Source organism: Nyctereutes procyonoides, unplaced genomic scaffold (assembly GCF_905146905.1).
Source record: "Nyctereutes procyonoides isolate TBG_1078 unplaced genomic scaffold, NYPRO_anot_genome, whole genome shotgun sequence".
NCBI classification, from domain to species: domain Eukaryota; kingdom Metazoa; phylum Chordata; class Mammalia; order Carnivora; family Canidae; genus Nyctereutes; species Nyctereutes procyonoides.
The window spans coordinates 1,110,034-1,129,990 of record NW_026575029.1 but is presented as its reverse complement, the minus strand read 5'-3'; the positions used below and the strand labels follow the sequence as shown (position 1 = coordinate 1,129,990).

At 37.4% G+C, this 19,957-nt stretch overlaps 1 pseudogene; it reads right to left on the bottom strand.

The window, feature by feature from the left end:
- Positions 1-687: 687 nt before the first annotated feature.
- LOC129503536 (UPF0711 protein C18orf21-like) overlaps positions 688-19,957 on the bottom strand; it is a 65,361-nt pseudogene continuing 46,091 nt past the window's right edge.

Genomic DNA, 19,957 nt, shown 5'->3' with positions numbered 1-19,957 from the left:
CATTCTCTCTCTAAAAAAAAAAATAAATAAATAAAAATAAAAATAAAAAAAAATAAAACCCTTAGAAATTTAAATAAAGCAAAACTAACTAACTAACTAACTAACTAACTAAATAAATAAATAAATAAATAAATGGAATTAGTTGATGAAATCCCTTTCTTGCACAACTCTCAGCATGGAGACCCCTTAGAGACTTGAAGGTTGAGAATTGAGCTGGGTCCCACACAGTGGGGACCACAGTGATCCTCCATTAATTCTCCAAGTTCCCAAGACAAATTATGCCAACAAATATAAGCATTCTGAAGTAAGAGAAGAAAGGAAACAAGCATTTCACATTGGTTTTTATGCAGGTGCATTTATGCACATTTTTGAGAGGAAACCTTAGCTAGTCTAGGACTGGGTGCTGGAGACAGACTGCCTGAGTTTTTGTTTTTGCTTTCAATGTCCATATAATCTTTACGACTTTTAATGACCTTTTGTATAGTTTTGATCTTCACAAACACTCTGTGAGGTAGGCAGGTTACTAATGAGGTATTTTCTCCAAGGATACTAAGAAAAGTTTGCCCTCAGATCTAGTTTCCATGTATTGAAAGAATAAATACAAGTTTAAAAAAACAAACAAACCTGTTTTTCTAATTTTAGTTTCAGAATTGGATTAAACATTTCTTTTTTTTCAGAGTCTATCCTTTACAGAGAATATTTTTTAAAAAGTCTGAAATACACCTTTGGATTCTTTCCAGATTTGCTATGACTAAGCAACATTTTTAGTTGAGAGAAGGGTTTTTTAGTTTTGCTCACATTCTTTCAGGAGCAAGTATGCTTTGGAACCCAACATATCGTAATTCAGGTTTGAAGGCCTTGGAGTCTTCAGGCTGAGTTTACTTGTAGTAGTGGGAGGGTTGTTGTTCTTCAATGGTGACAGCTTCTACTTTTACCATGATGTTTAACTGTCCTATTGTGTCTTTTACCAGTCATCGACATTTTGGGAATTTTTGTACTTTTTCACTATTTTTGCTTCTTGAAAAGGTGTCTAATTTCTTCTAAGTAGTTTCTGCATTTTGGGTGTCAGTTTGGGCTTCAGTTTTGAGGAGCACTCTGAAGTTATCTAGAGCCAGCAACTGGAAACAGTTTGGACACTTTTGTTCAGAAATGCTCTTATCCGTCATGTGATGAACCATAGGGACAGTGGAGGTAGCAGGCCTGGCCGTGGCTCCTATCTTATAGTTTCAGGGGGGGCAGCCACTAGGTAAAGCTTCTGCCTCTTCAACTCCCTTTCCACACAGCTAAGACCTGGTGGGATAGGGAGTCCCCTCCAAATGGGGGCTTCCAGTATGTTCTTTATTTGTGGAGTACTATTGGTGTGATTTCTTAAGGTTTCTGTGCCTCAAATGCCTTATCTGAAAATGAGGGTAATAATATTACCCACATCATCTGGATGTTGTGAAAATTAATTGACATAAAGATTTAGAACAGTGCCTCGGCAAACAATAACATCTCAATAATTTGTAGTTAATATTGCTATAATGCATTTCATCTCAGGGAGTTTTGTATTCTTATCCACATGTTGGCTGAAGAAGAGACCACAGAAGCACCCAAATCCCTGGCCTATATACAGCCCTGGGCTGATACACAACAGAGCCAACATCTGATCAGTTCTCAAGCACTTTTTGCTAGTTCACCCTGACCCACAAGTGATTAATGTACTCTAGCCTCTCCTGCCTCATTTTGTATTCCTGATTTATGTCTTTGTGTTTTATTGTGAGTAATATGTTTACAGAGAGTCAGAAAATTATAACATTAGAAAAAAAAAAAGAAAGAAACCAGAAGTGAGGTGGTCAGGTGTATAAGAGTTACAGCAAGATGTTTATGTCCATTTAGCTCCACACTTCCCGTATATTTTGCCATCCAGCCACAGTGAAATCTCTCTTAGTTAAAGGCAGAAATCCAAAGGACTTCCAATTCATTCCAATTTTCAGATTGAGGATTTTACTGGACTCATGCAAACACAGACTATGTTGTAATATAAATAGATAAACAGAAAACACAGCTCAGATTTAGAACAAACAAATATACTTCTTAGGGAAAATAAATTTAAATAAAATTATCATCAAAAGTTCTTGAACACTTTGAAACTTAAATTGCATGGGGAACTTGGATTGCCGGTATTTTTCGTGCTGTTACTTTGCAAAGTGATAGCAGCTTCCATTCACTAGAGATAGAAAGTAACTCTGAGCCTTTAGGAAGTTAAATGCAGGTGCAAAGCTGTTGGTCCCAGCCTGGAAGATAAACTTTATTTGTCCATGAAGACTGTCCACAAACCCCAACTGTAATACCATGTTGTCAGGATAATTTAAGAAATTGTAAATCAAGGAAAGAGGATTTGTTTTTTTGGTTTGTTTTTTTGTTTTTTGGGGTTTTTTGTTTTTTGTGCTGCCAATGCTTCTAGTGTTTTTAGTTGAACGCTGCAAGAGAAGAAACTGCAAAGTAATTAAGACAAGGTCTAAACCCAGATTTGTTCAGCTTGCTTCTCAGAATAGTTAATATTAACTGACTTTCACATTAGATTCACTTAACTTGGCAAATGCCATGAAAACTAAATCACATAAGCTTTTCTACACTGATAATCTTTCTACGACTGGGAAAAATGTTCCAGCTTAAGAACTACTTTAGTTTTGAGATGTTTACAATGAATTAGACTACAAAAAGAAAAAAAATGACTTTATGAACAATAACCAAACATCGTGGTTGTCTTAAAAAATAGTTTCAAGAAGTAATCGACTATTTTAATAAATAAAAAAGGAGGAAGCATAATTATTCCTTCATACATTTCCCCTAAAATGAGCAGGTAGTGACTATTTTTAAAGATGAATTCATTCACTTTGTTATACTACTGGACAGCTTGGGATATGTCAAAAGATACTGTTTCTATCATTCAAATGCAACTTAGCATGACATATCTACTTCAGGAGCCCCAGATGTCTCATGACTCAGGTCAAAGACAAACCTATGGAACCCCAGAAATGGATGGAGACAATTTCACACTTCTACTACAGACCCAATTAAATGGTCTCAAATATTTTTTTTAATTGCATGGATTGAAATGAACAGAACTGGTGGACTTTTCTTCCTACCTCTCCTACATCATTTGGATAACATTCCCCCAGAAAAATCAAAAGTAGAAAAGAACTTCCTCTTTTTCAGAATGATTATATAGCAGAGTGCATAACCCTAGAAAAGCATGACCTATCTCAGGCAGGCTCAGAGAGGCATAGAGTTCAGGAAAATAAAAACAAAAAGAAACAAAACTGCTAAAAAGTCATTTTAAATAAACCATTCCTTTCTTTTCATGCTTGGAAATACATGCTATTCAGTAGATAGTTCACAGCAACCTGTGTAAAAATCTAGCTTCCTTTTCTAAATATTTCTCTCACATCCTCCTTTATACATTCAAACTTTGAGTTCTGAAGTCATTCAGGCCAAATCAGCTATCATTCACAGGTGCCCATGATCTAGGTGTTTTATATTATCAGGAATCTTCATCCAGTTACTAAAATATCCCTATATTTTATGGATGGGTTAACTAAGAAATGTGACTTGCCGAGATTTATACAGCCAGTATACTCAAAATGTTTGATTTCAAAGTTCACACTTTAAAACCACAGTGATTTTTTCCTCTCATTATTCAAAAGAGCCCAATTCTATAATTTCAAAAAGAGCCTAGTTCAAAATATTTCTGATCATTAGCTCAAATTCATTGACAAATGTGTTTTTTTACTCCTCTGTCCTCTCATACACACATACACACACACACATGCACACACTCTAGGGCATACAAGTCTGTACATATACATATATATATTTATATACTAATATATATATATATTTGTTTTTCCTTCATTATCTGAAGTTTTATGTGTGCTTAATTTTAAAAATGGGCTGTTTTCTTGATTTTTTTAAAAATATCTAGCTGATAATCATTCCATTTGAAATGGTAATTGTTAACTTTGCATTCTCACTTGGGAGTCACAAACCTATTTTTTTTTTTAAACCTCGGGGTCTGCATTATTTTTCCATCAGTGCCAAACCTCTCTTGTGCAGAAGCCAGGGCAAAAAGAAGAATATTTAAGAGGAAGATAATAGGAGAGTAAGTGTTCATATTTAATGCATTCAATTCTTCAAATTTCCCATTATTATTTTATATATTTTATGTTAAAGAACAGTGCAGAGTAATTTATTATACAATGTTATGCTAAGGGCTCCCTGGGTGGCTCAGTGGTTTAGCACTTGCCTTCCACCCAGGATGTGATCCTGGGGTCCTGGGATTGAGTCCCACGTCAGGCTCCCTGCATGGAGCCTGCTTCTCCCTCTGCCTGTGTCTCTGCCTCTCTCTCTCTATGTCTATCAAGAATAAATAAATAAAATATTTTTTTAAAATAAAATAAATAAAATAAAAAATAAAATGTTATGCTAAAACATGACAATAAAAAGTGAAAAGTCTGATTGAAAAATTAATTCCAAAAAAAGAAAAATTAATTCCTTTTCACTAGTTGAAAAAAACATAAAAAAAAGATTCAAAACATTTAAAACAAATAGTATTTCAATGGTCTCAAGTGTTAGAAAAGATAAATTATTCATAAAAGGTCAAGAGATTTAGTTCTTCTCACATTTCCTTAAGTCCTATGCAACAAATTAGTTTACTTTTGAATCAGGAAAGAATAAGAAAATTAATTGTATTTCAAGACACCCACTTAATATCAAAAAATTAATGTCAGAAAGTAGCACCCTAATAGATAAGTTACTTGTAAATCCAAGTTTGCACAAACATTTAGTCTTCCATTCATGGCCAATAGCTTTAGACTGAATCATTTTTTTTTTTTTTATTTATGATAGTCACAGAGAGAGAGAGAGAGGCAGAGACACAGGCAGAGGGAGAAGCAGGCTCCATGCACTGGGAGCCCGATGTGGGATTCGATCCCGGGTCTCCAGGATCGCGCCCTGGGCCAAAGGCAGGCGCCAAACCGCTGCGCCACCCAGGGATCCCCTGAATCATTGTTATATTAAAATATCGCCTTTATTTGTGGAAAGAAATGTTTCTAATGGTGATATTGGGACCATTGTCCCAGTTCACTGGTATGTCCACCAACCAGGAAGCTCCTCTGAAGCTTTGTCCAAAGTTTGTATTGGGATTTCACTACTGAAACATAATTATTAATTATTAGCCAGGTGCTTGAATTCAATCTCCAATACCCTACCTTCCTCAGAGGTCAGGCTGTCCTAAAGTTCCAACCCTCTAATCACATAGTTGATTCTTCTAGTGACCAACTCCGCTCTTGAGGCCAGATAGTCACCCCCATGCACATATACCAAGTCACCGCATTAGCATAACAAAGAAACACCTATTATCAGAAAATTCCAAGAGCTTTTGAAGCTCTGTGTCAAGACTGGAGATAAAGATTAGACATATCTTTATTATACCACAAATGCCCATTACAAGTTCATTTTATCTGGTATCATAATTGATATAGAGCTTCTAATATTTTGCTCTAGTATATACACTTTTAATATTCTTCCTTTTGTTATTGTTGCTTTCGAGATTACTTTACGAGGCAATACATCCCTTACATAAAATTCATATATAAGGTTTTTAAGAAAGAGAGAGTGCATGAGAGTGAGCACAAGTACAACTATAGTTAAATGAAAAGAAAAAAACGAGAAAAACAAGTCATACATTCTAGATGCACAAGAAAGCTATTCTACGGGTAGCTTAAAATTAATTAGAGTTAAGGTAGGTTAGGAATGAGATTAGAATAGACCAAGATTTCAGGAACTTGAGTCTGAATCACTCTTCTACTCCAACTCTAGAAGTAAGAAACCTAAAGATGTAATGTACAAGATGAAGCACTCTTGGGTGTGCCTAGGGGGTTTCCGAAGTCACCAACATTCTGCAAAATTCTGTGTCAAACAGCCATGGAAAAGCTTCTCAGAGCAGAGCAGGATGCCAGCATCCTCACAGAAACCAAGGTGGCACTGAGGTAGGGAACATTTTAACAATCAGAGATACAAACTAAGTGTGTTTAGGACTTAAAGTATAGAAGCCCACAGTCAGCCCCTGTGCTGGTCTAAAAAGAGTCAGTTTGTCAGAGTCCTAGACAACTTGAAGCATTCACCAATGGACTAGTGTGCCAGTGCTCTCCAAGAGGAAATGTTTTACTGCCCGGTCTTTCCTGAAAGCTACATCTCTTCATTTCAGCTCATCCTTGGGGTTGCAGTCTGCCCTGATCCACAGCTTTCCCAATTTCAACTGCCTTATACACACTCCTAACTTATCCACAAACCAGACCCTTGGTTCACAACTTTGGCTACACTTTTGAATCAATGGGTACCTTTAAAAATGTCCATGCCTAAGTCTACCTCCACACTAATGAGAATCCCTAGAACTAAAGTTTGTGTATTGTGTGTGTGTGTGTGTGTGTGTGTGTGTGTGTTTGCAAATTCTCTGGTGTTTCAATGTCTATCATTGCGCTGATCTGACAGGATCAACCTTTACATGTAGTAGATATAAAAGCAACATAAATCAATAGCAACATTATTTGTTTGCTTTTATTGTCAGTTTGATTTTTGTTGCAAGGTACCTAACAACTGCTCAGTGCATGAATTTGAAATGAATGACCAGAAACCATTTTTTGAAAAGTTAGTAGATGATCTCCCAGAGCAAAAGAGTAAATTTTTGTCCCTTAAAGTTAGAGAAAGCTACACAATATCATTCAAATCAGGCCCATAATATCTCTTGTGAAAGATATAAGAACAGTACTGTATCAGATGCCCCTACATTGCATAAATTGATAAAAGATCAATTAAGAAGAAAAAAAGCTAGAGCAATAGAATTATAGTTGAAGTCAAAGAGCCTTTATACTATAATGACTGACTTTTTTTTTTTTTAACAAGGAAGACTCAGAGGGAGAATGTTTTCCAATTAGTGTATCACTTCTGATATGGATAGGTTGGCTAAGCCAATTAGGTGTGGATCAAAGAAGAATGCAACCTGGTAGAGGTGGTTCAGACCGATTCATTAGTCTTTTTCACTCTTTGAAAGATTTTTATCAATGTCCATCATTCTGGAATGTTGCCAGATACCGTTCTAGGCATTGAGGATATAGTGATTGAGACTAGGTGACATAGTCTCTGGCCTTATGGAATTCACATTTGTCTACAGGAGTCAGATGAGAAGCAAATAAGACAAAATATAATGTTAGATAGTAGTAAATGCTATGAAGAGCAACAAAGCAGAATAAAGGGATAAAGGATGACAGAGGGAGATGGTAATTTAGAACAGGCTGCTAATGAGGATTTGCCAAAATGGGTGAGGTTTGCCAGAGATCTGAATGAAAGAGTAAGGCATACAAATACTTAACATAGAGCCATTGGGGGCAGAAAGGACAGAAAGGAAGAAATGAGCTTAGAATTATTAGGGCCACAGAAGCCTCTGCCTAAAATATAGTGAGCAAAGTGGAGAACAATAAAAGATATAATTTGATAAATGGCTAAGGGCCAGTTCATGCAAGGCCTTATTGACTAAAATAAACCTGGAAAAAGAAGAAAGGAAAATAGAACTAAGCTCTTGTTTATAATCACCCCAAACTGATTCCTTCAAACATTGGTTTTACACAATTTTAATAAATATTATCTATAAATAAGTGGTACATGGCCAAACAGATTTAGAAAAATACTCCATTAAAAAACATTAAACGGGGATCCCTGGGTGGCGCAGCGGTTTGGCGCCTGCCTTTGGCCCAGGGCGCGATCCTGGAGACCCGGGATCGAATCCCACGTCGGGCTCCCGGTGCATGGAGCCTGCTTCTCCCTCTGCCTGTGTCTCTGCCTCTCTCTCTCTCTGTATGACTATCATAAATAAAAAAAAAAAAAAAAAAAAAAAAAACATTAAACGTGTTTCTTTGCTATAAAACCTCTTAGAGGGATCCCTGGGTGGCGCAGCGGTTTGGCGCCTGCCTTTGGCCCAGGGCGCGATCCTGGAGACCCGGGATCGAATCCCACATCGGGCTTCCGGTGCATGGAGCCTGCTTCTCCCTCTGCCTGTGTCTCTGCCTCTCTCTCTCTCTCTGTGACTATCATAAATAAATAAAAAAAAAAAAAAAAAAAAAAAAATTAAAAAAAAAATAAAAAAAATAAAAATAAAAAAATAAAACCTCTTAGGGCATTTCATAATCTGACCTGTGTTCAATCAAAAACAGAGACTGTAATCCAAATTTCTAAAATTTATTGTTTTTGATCATTTTTTCCCTATAGATTATCTCCTGGGACTAAAGTTCTTGGCCAAACAGCATAAGAAATCTGTATGGAGAGAGATGAGCAGCTGACACCAAAACCAGATCTGTAGTCTAGTCTGAATGATGTCACTTGTCAAAGGAATAAACAGAGACAGAAGCATTTAAGAAATAAATTAGAGAGAGATTCACCCTTTAGAATGATTGACTTGCCAAGCAAAAAATTCAATGGGTATTCAGTTCTTCCATTATTTCTTCTACCCCATTCTCCCTTCTCCTATGCTTCCAATTGCATGTACGTTAGGCTCCTTGGTACTGTCCCACAGCTCTTGAGTGCTCTTTCAGTTTGGGTAATTTCTATAGAATTTTGTACCTCACTAATATTCGTTTCAGTTGTGTAGAGTCTACTAACACTCCCCTCATAGGCAATCTTTATTCTCTGTTATGTAGTTTGTATTTCTAATATTTCCATTTGATTTTTTTCTTAAAATTATTTCTCTGCTAAAATTACCATCAATCTTACACACTGCCTGATTTTTCCATTAGAGCCTTTAACATATTAATCATGGTTATTAAATGCCCTGTTAGATGTTCCAGGACTTGTGGCACATCTGACTCTGGTTTGGATTGCTCACTTCTTTGGGAAAGTGTTTTGTCTTGCCTTTTTGTGTGCTTTCTAATTTTTGTTGTTGAAAGCCAGACATTTCCTTTTAAGACAATAGAGATGGGGAAAATATTTTTTGTAAATCTTGGAAACGGACATGCCTTTTCTTCTGGTAGACCTTTAGTGTGGAGGGTTGAGTTAATCTAATTAGGAGCTGAGCTGGCATTTCATCCCTTCTTACAGGCACTCAACTGCCCTTAGATTTGGGGCCAAATGGTTGCCTTCCTCAGCTGTCTGGTGGTGGGTTTCAGAAAAGCTATGAACTTGATGTTTATCTCCTTTTGTTTGTTGTAAGGTTGAAAGCTACATTCGTTTCTGTTCTCTCTATGCACATATGAAAACCAGTCAAAAGATTTTTTAAAAATCCACTGAGATGGGATCCCTGGGTGGCGCAGCGGTTTGGCGCCTGCCTTTGGCCCAGGGCGCGATCCTGGAGACCCGGGATCGAATCCCACATCAGGCTCCCAGTGCATGGAGCCTGCTTCTCCCTCTGCCTGTGTCTCTGCCTCTCTCTCTCTCTCTCTGTGACTATCATAAATAAGTAAAAATTTGAAAAAAAAAAAAAAAAAAAAAAAAAAAAAAAAAAAAGAAAAATCCACTGAGATTATTGGGACAATACCTAGTTTATTCATGGTGGAAAACAATAGTTTTCTCAAATGATTATCATACTTGCAAGTGTCATAATCAGTATTGCAAAAATCAAGGATAAGGCCATTTTCTTTATGGAGTCCGTACTTTACAGGAATGATGACTCAAGGCCTCACTGATTTTGTGGACTAGAGCCAGACAGGGCGACTATTATTGGGCTGTGTGCATAGGTTTCCCCTAAGCCAGCTATAGGATATAAGCTGCACACACTCACTTGTAATTAAGGCAGGGGATGTGTCATATTTGCTTTTATACTCTTCTTCCATCTACTCAAACCTGAGCTTATAATTAAGATTTTTTTTGTTTTAATTACAAGGTTTGGGTTAAGTTCTCCACAACCAATCTTTTCCTTGGGTGTCTGATGTTTCAAGAAACATTTCATTCAGGATTTAAGGGAAGACACCCGACTCCTCCCTAATGATACTGCTACCTAAAATTGGGAGGAAAATAAGCAGCACTAGCTTATTTACAAAATCTACATCTCCGCTTGTTCATCTATGAGACAGACCATTCCCTACTATGCATTAGTGATATTATTTGTGATCAGTAGATTATTCAGGGGGCCAGCTCCATCAACATCAAGCCTCCAGTATTGCAACTTACATTCACAGTGACCATATTTGTAGGGATTGAATCTGCTTCTCTGCCCTACAGGAGCACACAGGCATGCCAGCGTCCTATGTCCTCAATGAAAATGCACACCTACCCAAAGTATTGAATGCTATTCCCTTTCTATCCTGATGCTCTTCCTCCTTCATGGCACATTTCCTGTCCCAACACCTCTCTAACACCGGGTCTGAGATTTGATCCTCACCTTTTCTGACCTGCCATGACACTCATCTCCTCTAATACGTTCTGTGACACTTGATTATATCCTGTGTTATATCTTTCTCCAAACATTTCATGGATCATGTCATTCCAAAATTACTAAAGTCCCTGAGGGAGGAAGCATGTCACTCTTACTTTGCATTCTCATGCTCCCTTGCACGTTGTCAGGCATATAGCAAGCATGTGACAGATACTGAGTTGAAATAAGTTTAAATTTCTTTATATTGAAAAGAGAGCAAGAGAAAGAGTGGGAGAGAGACTCTGGTGATGGGTATGGATGACATTAAGTCTAACAGGGAAAAAGGAATCTGCTGAACATCGTTCACCTGAACTGAGCAGATAGGCTGAAATTCCTATAAAATCTCCTCCTCTGATTTCTGCCCTCCAGGGTTATCTATCTGCCCCTCTGTTTCCCAGAAGGCAAGGCACATTCCTGCACTGTGGTCTGTATCTCTTCCTCAAGGGTCCTTTATGTCGGTGAGGGGGTTCCACTGCTAAACATTCTCTTCGGTTTCAAACCTCTCACCAGCTACTCATGCAGCGGGGGTGCCTTCTTTCACAGGGCCCCCCGGGGCAGAGCGGAATCGATTTCACTAAGCATCAGTCCATTGCCAGGGAATTAGCAGGCATCCAGGACCACTTTGTTGGTGACTGTGTTCTACTGTTTGATGTTAAGGGCAACTCAGAAATGGCATGAGGCGACTGCTCAACGTGACAAATGTGACATCTGCAGCAGAGCCCGCCACGCAGCTGTCAGCATCATCTCAGTCCAGGATGCTGCTGTGGCCGCACGGGCACCCTGTTACGCCCAGCTCCTAAACAACACACTGTCTCTATCTGGTTGATGGCTTCATGCTTCAATCAGTGAGTTAGTAGACAGTGTGTCTCTATGATAACAGAAACTGATGACAGCTTTTGCCACCCTTCTGCCAGCGAACATATGCTGGTGTAATGAAGGATTTGCGTATTATAAATTGCTACATGACCTCTGGCTTCTGCAGGTTTATGGTTATTCCTAGCATGATATTCATTGCAAAGTGATTCAACATTGCTTGCTGAGAATTCTGAACACACAGTTCTTGTCCAGCATGCCTTCCTGGACCACTGCTGAACCACCAGTCTATTTCACGGCCAAAAACATCAAATTGCTGGAGTCAAAAGCCTTATTTGACACTCACTTTGTTTTGTAGATGACCTTTAGTTGCTTGTAAGAAGAAAATAAAACAGATCTGTTGTATATCTGGCTTCAATTTGCTGGCCAGAGCATTAGCAGTTATGTTTGGACTAATAATATCATCAGGTCTTTTCAGACTTTCTCAGGGGGAATAAACAAAATAAAACACAACAACAACAAAACAATCTATATGATGCTGCCAGATTCTAGGTCTGCTGCTTTTCACTAGAAAGATGAGAGATTTGGCTACCTGGAACTAGACTGCATTCGTATTCATTAAAAAGAGTAAAATAAGTATTTCTGGCAAGAAATCTGGATATGATTAATTTTAAATTGAATCACAATGACAATATGGTCACTTTAAATGAAATCTCAAAACATTCTTTTGTTAAGCTATTAAAACTCCAAGCAAACCATCACATTTAAAAAATAAGGTACACATTTAAATATAGTTTTCCCCTGAAGAAAGTGTCAGCAAGCCAGTTTCTTGAAATCCATAACATATGGTGTTTTGGAGTAGCTGTATTGTATTAGTCAGCGTGTAAAAGTAATTTATGATTTTCATTAAAGAAACACGAAATTTACTTATTTGACACTAATACCCACATCCAGGAAATTTCAAACCCGGGGAATAAATGATCATTATTTTACAAACCCTGGGGTATTGACAACCCTGCTCCACTGCCATCCTTCCCGTTGTTTCCATCCATAGTGGATGTCTGGGGTGCCAGCAGAGCTTGCCCTTTCTCCGAGGCACATTCACTCCTGGGGAGGCTTGGATCTCTGGTTACCTCCTCATGAAGAATTCTCTCTCTTTCTCTCTCTCTCTCTCTCTTTCTCCCATTCTCCTCGTGTCACTCTTTCTCTTTCTTTTTCTTTCCTCTCTCCCTTTCTACACCTTTTATATGTATATTTGTTTGTACACATTTATTTACACAGTTGGGTTCATTTTATATACAACATTGGGCAGCTTATTTCATTTACTCCTAACAATGTGAAGGTTATCTTTCTACTTCTATAAACGCTGTGTTATTTCATTCCATTTATCTACAGGATGCAGAATAGAGCTCCATTGTCTGGATATATCCAATTTAGTTTTTTAAAAGAAATAGAATAAAAATGTTTACATGTTTAAAATAATGCATGCACAAGGTAAAAGGATATCGGCTGCATAAAAGAGAGCAAAATGGAAAGCAGTGATCTGTTCACTGCCAGCTGTAAGCTTCAGAGACCACAGTGTTAACAGTTCCGAGATCTAATGGTTGTTTCAGCTATACAAAATATAATCATATCTTGTCATCTGCATCCTAATTTATCAAATTTGTATCATATCACTTTATCTTCAAACCCCACCCCCCCCACCACAATGATGAAGAATTTATCAAATGTACACTATCTCCCAGTCCTTCTTGTCTGCCTTTGGATTTGGATGCCATTCTTCTTATTATTATTATTAATTATTATTATTTTCATCATCATCATCATCATCATCATCATCATCATCACTGGCTTATTAGTGCCATTACTTGTCAACCTGGTGCTTGTTTTGATATTTTTCAATAAAACTCATTAAATCTCTACTACTTGATTCATCAAAATCATCCAGCTTATTTTATTTTTATTTATTTATTTTATTAAAGTTTTTATTTATTTATTTGACAGAGAGAGAGAGAACACTAGCAGAGGGGGCGGCAAAAGGAGAGGTTGAAGCAGGCTATCCAACAGGCAGGGAGCCTGATATGTGGCTTAATCCCCAGGATCATGACCTGAGCCGAGGCAGATGCTCAACCACTGAGCCACCCAGATGCACCCCAGTTTATTTTATATCAAGATAATACTAGCTGTCATTAGAGATAGGTCCCAAATCTCAGGGGTTTAATGCAATAAAAATTCATTCCTTACTCCCATCACTGGATCAGCTCTCCTGGAGAACTTTTTTTTTCTCTTTGAAGCATTTATGTTGTTTTCTTTCATATCAGAGTATTAAAAGTTTATGATAATTTCTCCAGGAGTCATTTTTGTTTCTTGAGAGGATTTTTCAGTGAACACATCAGTCTTCAGCTTGGGAAAACTGGTGAATGCAATTTTTAATTATTTGTTTTTCTATTGTTGCTATTTTTTCCCTGGCAACTTGCTGTTTTTCCACAGCTCTTAATATTTCTACATTTTCCAGTTTTTGGTGGTCTTAGTTTTTCTAGGGTGGATCTTGTCATATTTCCTTCTTAAAATTCAGGCTTTGGGCAGCCCGGTGGCTCGGCGGTTTAGCGCAGCCCTCAGCCTATGGCGTGATCCTAGAGACCCTGGATCGAGTCCCATGTCAGGCTCCCTGCATGGAGCCTGTTTCTCCCTCTGTCTGTGTCTCTGCCTCTCTCTCTCTCTTTGTATCTCTCATGAATAAATAAATAAAATCTTTAAAAAATATTTAGACTTTACATTCAGAATTTCTTTTATAATTTCAGAATCATACTTCAAAATTTTAATAAAATATTTTTCTCTGCTCTTGGTTTGTATTTCCATTGCTTTATGAAATGCTTTTTTCAGTCTCTAGATTATATACTTAGACAAATTGTTTCTGAATCTCTAATTGATCTGATTCTGCTGTACTCAATTGTTTCAGTGGTTTCTTGCGACTTTCATAGAGTTGATTTTTCTTTTCTTTTTTTTGAGATTTTATTTATTCATGAGACACACACAGACACACACAAACTCACAGAGGGAGAGACATAGGCAGAGGGAGAAGCAGGCCCCATGCAGGGAGCCCGACGTGGGACTCAAACCTGGGACTCTAGGATCTTGCCCTGGGTGGAAGGCAAGTGCTAAACCTCTGAGCCACCCAGGCATCCCGAGTTGATTTTTCTCAAATATCTGTTGGTTTTCATAGTTGTCCATGTACATTATGAATGAAAATGGTTGATTAGTGTGATGTGACTTATGTTGTTTCCTCTACTCTCAGGAACTCTTAGTTCTCCAGAAAGCCTCTTTCTTGAATGGGAGAATGACAGGGAAACCCAGGTAAACTGAGCACACTGACAGGAAGATTTTCTCTAAGATGTGGTAGAAAGTGGCGTATGTTAGGTTTCTCAGAAAGCAGGCTCTAAGACATAGAGAAGCATGACAAAGTTTATTGGTGATTGTTCTCAAAATCAACTCCTGTTGGAGAAGAAAAGAAAATAGAAAGGGGGTAGAGGAAGAAGTTGGGCCATGAAGCAGTCAACACAACATTTTAGCCACCCTCACCAAGAGTTCTAAAACCAGACAAGACCTCCATGCTTGTCTTGATTTGGTCAAACAAGTTGAATCTTTATATCCTTGCATGCGCCAGTCATTGGAGGAGACAGGCTACTGGAAAAAGGGTGACATGACTTTGATGAGTAGCTTTGTTCAACCTAAGATGCTTCCCCAAAAGTGTAGGTAGTTGAAGCCTGTTCTTGGGTGGTAGCCCCAGGATTGGGGGAATGAGCCCTTCAATCCAAGAGATTGTGCCCCAATGTGGCACCCATCACAGCGGCAGGCAGACAATCTAGGAACTTCTATATTGTAAAGTAAGGATGGCTTTGGTGTGTGGTGGAGCTTTTACTTTTCTGTTTTTTTCTACTGGGGAAAACCAGTGTTCCATCAGGCTCTGCTTCTCTCTTGGGTCCCACTGTCTTTACCAGGGGCCCCCTTGGATAGGTAGCCTACTTCCTTTAGAGAGAAGGTCGCAGTCTTCTTTTTGAGGTCAAAAGCAATAACTATCAGCCATCCTATTTTTATAAAGAAGGGAGACAATTGACTCAAAAAATACTTTATTAGACCATCCTGTGGTCACCCCGGAGCGCCTATATTGTTCCTTTCATTGAGTTACTGCAGAGTAGGGAAGACCTATATTTTCTGCTTATGTCTTGGGTTATGGCTGGCTTCATTTTTCTTTAAACATCAATCCCATCTCATCTGCTATTTTCTTGGAACTTTTAAAAAATCTAGTCTATTCCTAGCACACTCTCCTGTGCCTCTGCACTATTTTGACTTCTTTCTTCTTAAACCTACATTTTCTTCTATTTCATTCTTGAGCAGCAAACTTATCAAATTCTCATTGTGATCGCAAATGCCAAGCCAACTCAGTGGAGTAGAATAGATATTGGTGAAGGTTTCAGGCAGACTTCTACCCAGTTCTACCGCTTATGACCTATATGTGATTTAAGGCCAATTATATACAACCTATGATATTTAGTTTATTTTTAAAGTAGCAATAATAATATGTACTACATCCAGTTAATATAAGGATATAAAAATGTTTAGTACAATGCCTGGAACATAACCTGGCTACTAGAAATGACCATCCTCCCTCACCTTTTATATCTCTCATAATGATCATCAGTGTGCCTGGTATTCTCATGAAAAAGTAAAACTTTGATACTTTAATAATCTAAAAATCTATCAGAAGACCCGAGTGCAAAAAACTTTAAGGATTTAGTGAGGCCTGGTATATTTTGTAACTGACTTAACAATGTGACAGCTTAGGCTGCATATAATATTGCATATTATTATGGTGCATATAATATTATCACTATTGACTACTACCTTGAGATTTCACAAAATGTCATATACAATGGTGGCAACATTTTACATTACAGCTTTCTTGCTTAACACCTTTCCTTTTAATAATGTTTTATCTCTTATTCTTTATAAAATTGATTGATTAAAATAAAGATAAACTAGTTATTACCTAGAAGCAGGAGGTCAATCACAGAGTACTAGAAGATATATTAAATTCAATTAGAGTTTCTCGGTTGTGATAGTGACATGGCACGAAAGAAATATCACAGGACATGACCTTCTACTTGCCAGATATTTGATTTTCCTTTTAGCTCATCATTTTCACTTTTAGCCTCCATGCCCTCTGCTCTAAAATCAGAATAATATGGCCGCCTGCATTAGCTTCCTTGGGCTACTGTAGCACAGTTCCACAAGTTGGGTGTCTTAAATAGCAGAAATTTATTCTCTCACAGCTCTGAAGTTACATGTCCAAAATCAAGGTATTGGTGAGGTTGGGTCCTTCTGCAGGCTCTGAGGTAGAATCTGTTTCATGCTTTCCTCCTCACTTCTGGTGATGGCCAGCAATACTTGACATTTGTTGGTTTGTAAAGGCATCATTCCAACTTCTGTCCTAATTCCCTCATCTTAGACTGACACCAGACATTGGATTAGTGCCTGTCCCAATGTGCTATGACCTTTTCAGAATTTGATTACATCTGCAAAGATCCTATTTCTACATATGATCACACTCACAAGTGCCAGGGGTTAGGACTTAAACATGTCTCTTGGGGGAGCAAATTTCAATGTATACCAAGTCCTGAACTTAAAATATATATATATATATATATATATATATATATATATATATATATTCATATATATAGTTCATTATATATATATATATATATATATATATATATATATATATTAGACTATGTATTTAAGATGTTTTATGTCATGAACCAGAAACCCAATGAAGCAAAAGACAAAATGTTTTGGGAAGGATTGTGGGGTATCCCTCAAATGAGCTGGACACTATGAATGAAAGGAAACTGAGGACAACAATGTTACTGGAACCTGGGGAATTTTCTCATTTTTGCCCAACTACATACCTCTGTTCTGTTCTTCTCTCTAGTGGTAAACAAACTTTCTCTGTTTTCCATGTTGTGTAATGGAAAAGGGCTACCAATAGCTTCCCTGGGCTGAAGAAAAATATCAGTCAGAAAGGTGCCAGGAATCCCTCAATAGATTGGGTGGATGTGAGGAAGCAGGGAAGACCCTGGAAGCTTAGGGGGTTCTTATCCATTGACCTTATTTTTCTCAGTGAAGGAGGTGGGCTTATCTTCTAAAAGAAAAGATATTTTGATGGTATAAAAAAAGTTAATATTAAACTTTTCTAAAAGCTATTCAGAGGAATGAGAGTCATGGGATTGAGGATGCATTAATACACAGATTGAGGCTAGATTGTGTTTAAAAGACCCATCTCCTCAGATGATTGTCATCAGTAGTGGTGAGGGACTCCAGTGTCTCAGATGATTAGGAGATGAGTATATCAGACAATTTCCAGAGAAGCTCCACATTCTTGCATAAACAACATTTCAAGTTCATTTAAATGTGACTGTCTTAGAGTATCTTCATGGTAAAAAGGCTCATCACAAAAGTGATACCATATAAAATCTTAGTCAAAACTTCTTTTTTTCTCATTTCTTTATAGATATCTTTAATCTTTAGCTTCTAAGGAAAAACAACATTATTTTTTCATAAGTCAGGGCTTCTGAGTAAGTGGGTTTCGGGTTACTGTTTTTATAACAGGAACTCACACTCAAAAAACACTTCATTTCTAAAATACATACTATGTGTGCTTATTTCATCACTGGACAAACTTAAATATGAATCTTCTCCTCTTTTGTAAATCCAGTACCTCACCAGAGAGAGCAGGAAGCAGCCCAAACTCTTGCCACACAAGTTCATTATTTTCTAATGAGATAATTAAAAATTATCTGAAAAAAAAATGCTGAGAAGCACTTTCTTGACAAAACTTTAAGGTTTTTTTTTTTTTTTTCTCTATCCTTTGTTTGTTTGCTTATTTGTTTGTTTGCCATGGACGGTCTATGTAAAATATCGCTTAAACATCAATTCAAAGAAAGCTGAAGCGTAGTAAACTACTCGCTTTATGACCTTGTCGCCTACCTTTTTTTTTTCTTATCTTTTCTTTCTTCCTTTACATGAACTCTCCTCTCCATATTTTTCTAACCCACCTATCCTGATACTATCTTCCTTTCTCCAATCTTCCCTTTTTTCATTCCCCAAACAGATCTAGTCTAGGAAAGACCCTTCTAAAAACTCTGCCACAGGGACGCGACTAAAATCTACCAAGTTTTTCTTTCCTCTTGGTGGGTTTTGGTGTGATCACTGGCAGAGAAAACAGTGCCCTGTTCAACGTTCAGTGTGGTTTTGTTGATAAAAGAGGGATAGAACAGTGTCTGTGTGATGAATAGTTTTCATTGTTTTTTAATTTATGTTCCATAAAGCAGTGTTCTCCAGGCAGAATATTTGATTGCAAAAACAGAAGACTTGCATTCTTGTCTCAGCTTTACATTGATTTTCTGTTCTGCTTGAGGCCTTTGTAGTTATGAATGTAGAAAACATCTTAAAAATTTTGACTTTATTTTATTTAATATTTTGGATAGGCCTCTTGATTGTGGTCATTGGAGTGATTTCTTTTTCATAGAAAGGTGCATGTAGGTTTCACACATAATCATATGTAGAAAGCTTCCCAAGAAGTCCTCAGTTTTGGGGTATTAAACAGGGTTGCAAAAATGGTGACCACTGGATTTTATTCCCCTGAGATCATAATATTGGGAGTCATGGTGATTATTTCAATTAAGCTGGTCAGCTGTCATCTGAATGATCACATGATGTCTGGTATTTTTTTTTTTCTCCCCTTCTAGCTATCATGGGGGCACCAGACACCACCAATTTCTCCTATAGCACTACTATTGCCTGATTTGTCCATGATTTTAGCCACGTAAGTGGTGACATATTCCTGTGTTTGGGGGTGGTGGGAGAGAACATCACCATTCTTCCCTGTATTGCCCCATCAGAGTGGTCCCAAAGAAGGATGGCCACGGGGCCAGTGTCCCAGAGAGTGTTCAGGGAACAACTGTTTTTACTATTTGTTGATAGTACCTCCCTACCCATTAGACTTAGTCTCAGACACTACGATATTTTCCGAATTCCTACACGTTGTTACTTGCCAACACTGTATTCCTTCAAAGTTTTCATGCCCTTAGGATGTGTTATCTCCTGGTGAGATCTGCCTAACCTAAGTTGAAAGAGGCATTTCTGCAGTGACTATAATCTGTACAATGCCAATTCTGTATTGAGGGAAAATAATAAAATAAATATAGATCTAAATGTGTGTGTATGTGTGGAGGGGTATGTCCCAATATATGTTGCTTTTTAGACAAAGGTAACATTTTATTTGAAAATTATCTCAAGTTTTTTGAGAAGTTAAAAAATAAGAATATATATATATATATATATATATATATATATATATATATATATCCTTCACCCACATTCACATATTTTTAATATTTTTATATATTTGTGTTTTCCTTTTGGTTTTCCTTTCTCTCTAAATTCATCCATGTGTATTTCATAAGAAATAGGATATTTTGTTTACAGACCCACAGGGCAGTTATCAATCTTGGGAAATTTAGCATTAATATAATCTTTTAGTCTAACCTACCATCTGTATTTTGATTTTTTCAAATGACCTGTTAATGTTCTTTATAACATTTTTCCCCTTTAACACAGAATCTAGTCTAAGATCAGATATTA